A 7,236-nucleotide genomic window follows, 5' to 3' on the forward strand; every position below is an offset into this window, starting at 1 on the left:
TGCTAAACTAAAGTAGCATTTGCTTTGTCTTCTATCTACAGCTAACGTTAGCTGGCAAACGTAATTGTGGGTTAGCCCAGTGTGTTTCCGTTACTTTACCTTGATCAAACAATTATACTTAACCTCTGTGGTGGCCTCTGCCATCCTCTACGCTGTGGTCCTGCTGGAGGGGGGCAGCTCGGACCGGGACAGGAGCAGACTCAAGAACTGATCCGGAGAGCGAGCTCTGTCCTGGACTGTCCTGGACCCCATAGAGGAAGTAGGGGGAGGAGGATGTTAGCCAAGCTGACATCCATCATGGACAACACCTCTCACCCACATGACACTGGGGGGTCCCTGAGCAGCTCCTTCAGAGCAGACTGATACACCCACGTGTAAGAAGGAGGGTACCGCAGGTCCTTCATCCCGGCCGCTGTCAGACTCTACAACACCTGCTCTACCTGATAGTGTTGGTTTCTGTTCCTGTTTTTCTCCACATCTACACAAACTTTCTGTTTATTTAATATTGGTATTTATATTATTTTATTACAAGTACTTACTTTTCAATATTTATGGTCTCAGGTTAATTAATTTAAATTAGCTACCGAACTCTTGCTCTTTGCTCTAATTCAACATTCAAACTTAACTAATTTTTAAAGTCACTTACACCGCAATATGTTTCTCGTTATCATGGCAACCGCACTTTAAAATTCTTTTGCTGACGCATTTTACTTACCATCTACCTATTTTCATTGTCTATTCTTGCCGTATGTCTGGCTGTATTTCTTGCCTTGTATTCTTTCGTGTTACTTGTTTGTGTGTTATTGTTTGTTTTTCTGTTTTTTGCTGTTGCTGATATGTTGCTACTGTAACGCACAGAATTTCCCGTCGGGGGATAAATAAAGTATAATCTAATAATCTAATCTAATCCTGTGTGTCTTTCCGTCAACAATGGGGAAAAAAAAAAGTTTTTTCCGACATTATTATCACTTTTTCCCACATTTTTGTCACTTTTTCAATGTTGTGGTTTTTTTCCAAAGTTTTTGATATATAATGTTGACATTTTCAGCTTATTTCCACGGCTCATTTTTTTGTGACAAAAAAAAGAAGCTGAAAAGGGTCAATTTGACCCAAGGACAACATGAGGGTTAAAATGACTACATGAACTGTTAAACAATGTGGTAACCCTATAACGTAACGTTCCTATCGAGCATGAGCATTAGCATGAGCTAACGCTAATGTTAACATCAACATAGTACGTTAAGCTGGTCAGTCTAGGGTGACCATATTTGAGTTCCAAAAGAGGGACATTTGGTCGGCTTCGAAACACAACAAGGGTTCTCACCGTACGTTACACCGCCACCGACTTGAGCGTCTAAAGTTAGCGAAGTCATTCATTTTCATGGAAGCCGGCTTCTCTCAGCTGCAAGGAGCGGCAAATCGTCAGCGTCGTTTTGGGCGTTTTGAGCATGTTGAGTGTCAATCAGAAAGTTGAAATTTTTCAAATATACATATATTTTTATAATAAACTTGTTTGTACATAGGAACAGTAACGCTCACTATACGGGTCACTAGAATAGTCTGGCGGCTGCGCTTTGCTGCATGCCGCTATGTGCTCAGCGGTTACGAGCGAGCTAACTGCTAACAGACCCGTGTTGCGACCAATATACAACCTTCTGTCATATATATGTAATTTATAAAGGTTTCTAGTGTCAGTGTATTGGCCGTGGCGCTGTGCGCTTCTCCGGCGAACAGAAACGCCGCCACGTCAGAGCGGCCAAAGCGTCACAAAGCTTCCCCGTTACTTTTTGGCAAACGTCTTTGGGGGGCGGCCAGAGCTTTTTTGCAGCTCAAGTCGGGGCGGTGTGTGTGAACGTACGGTCGAGTGTATAAGCAGCTTTATTATGCCCCAATTGTATATAAAATAGCTTTGTAATAAAATAATATATGTAACCACCTGTAACAAAATATAGCTCTTCGCCTCCCACTTGTCCCGACCAGGCAGGACATAGAAAGTTTTTTTTGAGTTCAATTGTGAAGCTGCACTTACCCTTTGGATTTGTGTTCAATGTCTGATCTCTCCATGTATGGCTCCCTGTCTGATGCTCCCTGTATGTTGCTCCTGTTGATCTGCTCTGTATGTGCTCCATGTCTGATCACTCCCTGTATGGTGCTCCCTGTCTGATCTGCTCCCTGTATGTGCTCCATGTCTGATCAGCTCCCTGTATGTGCTCCCTGTCTGATCTGCTCCCCGTACCTGTCCACTGCAGAGCCACACCATTATAAAAAAATCTCGCTGTATGAATGTGTGGCATATAATCAATGACAACATGATGCTGTTGTGCAGGAGAAGCAAGCTGTATTACGGTTACTAAGTATTTTTCTTCTGTGACACTGTATGATTGACGATTACTCCAAAGCGTCGTCTGGGTGCCCATGTGTAGACAGGGTCAAGGTTGACTAAATAAAACGTCCTGTGTCATTAAAATTAAATAACAGATTTCTCTGAGATTGAACTCTGGAAAGATTTAGGAAGTGTAAGTACATAGACTCAACAAATATTAACATTGGTATAGTTGTTTGTAGATGTTTTAATGCAGAATTAATAATTATACCAAAGGCAAAATCTGTGTCAACCCATTCTGATTAGTATTGCAGAGATCCCACCTATGATCCTTCTTACAACACTAAAGAGTACATCTTGTTTGGTACAGAGCCTCACAAAAATCACACTATAATCAAGTTTAAAAAAAATTTTTTTAATGACTTATTAAATAAAAACAAAGGTTTGGGTCCTCTCTGGACCTTTGCTAGGAGTATTTCCACATGAACACAACTATGGTCTTAAATCCATACTCTCCCTGTGTGGGATAACTGACAATCGCCTGTCAATGGGAGTGTCTCAGTGAACTCACAGTTCATTTGTGCTGGGTGGGTGCTGGAGGGTACCTTGTGGAGCTCGACCAATATTATTGGCCGATATCAGGCATTTCCCGAACTATTGTCATTTTTAAAATTTCATCCATCAGAATCATTTATAATGACAAAAGTTCTGAAAAGTAATATTTATAAAAAAAAAAAAAAATGGACGGTCAACCATGATGTGAGTATTGGCGTTTGGCATAGTTTGTTAACATAGTTAGTTACGAAATATTGTATGATCAGCCTTAAAAATCCTTGATCGGTCGGTAGTGCCTTGTCGGAGGTAGTTATTGGGACATGAGGTGTGTAGTCCTCTCTTCACTGTGTTTGGGGACCTGACCTGGGCCGGGTCAGTAGCATGTTTAGATAGTGTTTGCTGGGTCAATGGGTCTGAACCAGCACATGGAAATAGAAGCAGTAAATGGCTTCTAGAATAGGCTCCACCCTGACCCCCTTATTCATGGACCATGTTTAAACTCTCCACTACAACACTTCTGACCCACATCTATATGAAGACGCTCTCCTTCCTCCCATAAATACAGCAGACTCCCAAACACTAGTCTGAACATTCATTTAGGAAGAAATCAAACGGAAGCTGGACTTCATGTGTACACGGAGGTGTAATAGCTGTGAGTGACAGCGCAACCTTGCTTTGGACAACGTCCAATGACTATTAAACTTATAGTTTACCTATATGACTACTTAAATTAGAACCCGACCAATAAGGATTTTTAAGGCCGATACCAATACAAATATTTGATTATTAGCAAATTTTAGTTACTATGTTTACTAACATCCCCGCAATTTTAGCTTGATAATAATGCTTGTAATTTATTTAAGAATCCCCCACCACACACTGGCTCCCCAATCCTGAGTTTTTAACAGTAACAAAATTTAAAACAATTTAAGTCCAGTTCTTTTCAACATATATCAATAAATAATCGTGGTAAACTGGCATGCCCACTTGTATGCGGATGGACCAAAGGGAATGTTTTGGGTTATTGAGAAGTCGGGAACAATGGAGCATTGGAGAAATGGGCAGTCCCTGTGTCAACCCGCAGTGGGTTGCATTGCTCCGTCAGGTCGCGCTAATTGGTGGTTCAGTTACCCCAGAATAGGTGATGTGCGCTGGGTAGAGCCCAGTGCACTCTCACCTTTTTTGCCCCGGTCTCTGTTCTGAATGGAGAGATAGCCACGCCCCCTGATTTGCATACAAAATTGGAAATAGAGAGGGAAATCAGTAAATGTGGTATTAGGACATAAAAGTCCCCAGAATAAATAATGGGGATTTATGAAATAAATGTTTCCTGAATAAACGTTGACTTATGAAATTACAGTTCCAGTACCTTCATATATTATTTAACTAATTGATGAATTTTATGAATATTTAATTTATTAATTTATGATTTATGGCCTCATTTATTTATTTCATGATTTCAAAGGATATATTTATTAATTTGACATATTATTGTATATATGAATAAAACGGCATTCCCTAACTTAGGGCGGCAATACTCCTGGGAAAATAAGTTAGTCTGGAGCCCTGGGTCACTCCAATGACCTCGGCTGTAGCGCTCTCCGTGGCTATGCACCGCTATACGGTATGTGAAAACGTAATATATACGGAAATAGAGCAGTATAGCGGCCAGCACAATGGCAGGGCGTGAACTGTTCCAAAATAGTGTCATTCTTTCCTGTCTGCTGATTGACAATGTACAATGCGGAGGGACACACTCTCTCATTACGGTGGCCAATATTACTAATGTGTTTTTAGTATGGGATGTTGTTGAGAGGTAGTAGTCAGAATATTTCCATGTCAAAGATCAGATATATAGTTTAAAAGCTGGACACCCCCACCCTCCCCGTCCCCCCAGTCAGCCGGCTGACCCACTGGATAGAAATAGCGTTTATAAAAAGCCAGAGCAGTGTGTGAAGTCCTAGATATCTGCTCCTTACGCAGCAACACACCATGGGTCCCCATGGGGCGGCTGTTGCTCAGTGGTAGAGTGGTCGCCTGCAATCGGAAGGTTGGTGGTTCCAGGTCGAAGTGCCTTGGGCAAGACACTGAACATCCATTTTGGTTTTACATAATGCACTATATTGTGCACTATAAGTGCACCTCCCTTATTTTTTACGACAACACTGCCTTATGTAATCATTTAATACAAAAAACAGGAAATTTCATACATATTAGATTACGTTTTTTTATTACAAGATATTTTTACACAATGCGTGTTAATGAAGGGAATATTTATTTGAATTTGACATTTGTATTACATAAGCATTGTTACAGGTGTTTAAGAATGTCCCGTGTGTCTCTGATGTCTCCTGCAGCAGAATGGAGGAGGCTGCCTGCTGAAGGAGAGGCTCCATGCCATCGTAATGCTTTTCATACAAACTATCATATAGCTAAGTATACAACCTCAACTGTTGTATCTGCACCACTTGGTAATTGTGCCTTTCATGTGTTGGTCCCTGCTCTGTAATCTCAGTTAAGTGTTTGTCTTAATGGTGCAGAGAAGAGTCGCATTCAGGAAGACTCAGGCAGAGGAAACTGGAACATGGACCAAGAAAAACTCCAGTCCTCCAGCATCTAAAGGTTCACACGTTCATTTACACGTTAACTTATCTCATTTATAAATAGTCGTAATACACAGATTATCAATTGGGATTATCACTTATAGCATGATAATCACGCTGACCATCTGTTGGTCCACAAATGTTCCTATCATTAGGGATGAACCATACACTCAAACTCACAATTTACTACCATTCATGTTTTAGTTAGTTAGTTAGTATCCTTTATTGATATACGTGCCTTGGAAAGTATTCGGCCCCCTTGAACTTTAAACCTTTTGACCATTTCAGGCTTCAAACAGAAAAGATTATTTTTGTGAAGAATCTCCAACAAGTGGACACACTTGTGAAGTGGAACGAAATCTATTGGATATTTTAACATTTTTTAGCCAATAAAAAACTGAAAAGTGGTGCGTGCAAAATGTGGGGCCCCCTTGCGTTAATACTTTGTAGAGCCACCTTTTGCTGCGATTCAGCTGCAAGTCGCTTGGGGTATGTCTCTATCAGTTTTGCACATCGAGGACTGAAATTCTTGCCCATTCTTCCTTGCAAAAACAGCTCGAGCTCAGTGGAGGTTGGTGGAGAGCGTTTGTAAACAGCGGTTTTCAGTTTTTCCACAGATTCTCGATTGGATTCAGGTCTGGACTTTGACTTGACCATTCTACACCTGGATACGTTTATTTGTGAACCATTCCTTTGTAGATTTGCTGTATGTTTGGGATCATTGTCTGTGTGGAGATAAATCTCCGTCCCAGTTTCAGGTCTTTTGCAGACTCCAACAGGTTTTCTTCCAAAATGGTCCTGTATTTGGCTGCATCCATCTTCCCTCAATTTAACCACTTCCCTGTCCCTGCCGAAGAAAAGCAGGCCCAACCATGATGCTGCCACCACCATGTTTGACAGTGGGGATGGTGTGTGAGGGTGATGAGCTGTGTGCTTTTATGCCAAACATAGCGTTAGCATTGTGGCCAAAAAGTTCGATTTTGGTTTCTTGACCAGAGCACCTTCTTCCACATGTTTGGTGTGTCGCCCAGGTGGCTTGTGGCAAACTTTAGACGAGACTTTTATGGATATCTTTGAGAAATGGCTTTCTTCTTGCCACTCTCATGAAGGCCAGATTTGGGCAGTGTAGCGATGTTGTTGTCTATGGACAGACTCTCCACCTCAGCTGTAGTTCTCTGCAGTTCCTCCCGAGTGATCATGGGCCTCTTGGCTGCATCTCTGATCAGTCTTTCCTTGTCTGAGCTGAAAGTTTACAGAAACGGCCAGGTCTTGGTGATTTGCAGTGGTTGATACTCTTCCATTTCAAAATGATCGCTTGCACAGTGCTCCTTGGGATGTTAAAGCTTGGGAATCTTTTGTATCCAAAACGCTTTAAAATTCTCCACAACAGTATTACGGAGCTGCTGTGTGTTCCTTGGTCTTCATGATGCTCTCCGCGCTTTCAACAGAACCCTGAGACTATCACAGAGCAGGTGCATTTTACAGAGACTTGATCCACACACAGGTGGATTCTATTTATCACCTCAGTCATTTAGGACAAATTGGATCATTCAGACATCCTGCTGAACTTCTGGAGGGGTTTGCTGCACTGAAAGGAAAGGGGCCGAATAATTTGCACGCAGCCACTTTCGTTTTTATTTGCTAAAAAAGTTTAAAATATCCAATAGATTTTGTTCCACTTCACAATTGACCACTTGTTGGTGATTTTTCACAAAAAATAAAATTTTTATATCTTTACGTTTGAAGCCTGAAATG

The 7,236-nt window shown here is 41.4% G+C and overlaps 1 protein-coding gene across 2 annotated transcripts in view; it reads left to right on the forward strand.

Annotated features, from left to right (window-relative positions):
* Window positions 1-7,236, forward strand: part of LOC116699063 (palmdelphin) — a 25,554-nt gene that overhangs the window by 8,599 nt on the left and 9,719 nt on the right. The window lies entirely within an intron of this gene.

Source organism: Etheostoma spectabile, chromosome 12, assembly GCF_008692095.1.
Source record: "Etheostoma spectabile isolate EspeVRDwgs_2016 chromosome 12, UIUC_Espe_1.0, whole genome shotgun sequence".
Taxonomy (NCBI): Eukaryota; Metazoa; Chordata; class Actinopteri; order Perciformes; family Percidae; genus Etheostoma; species Etheostoma spectabile.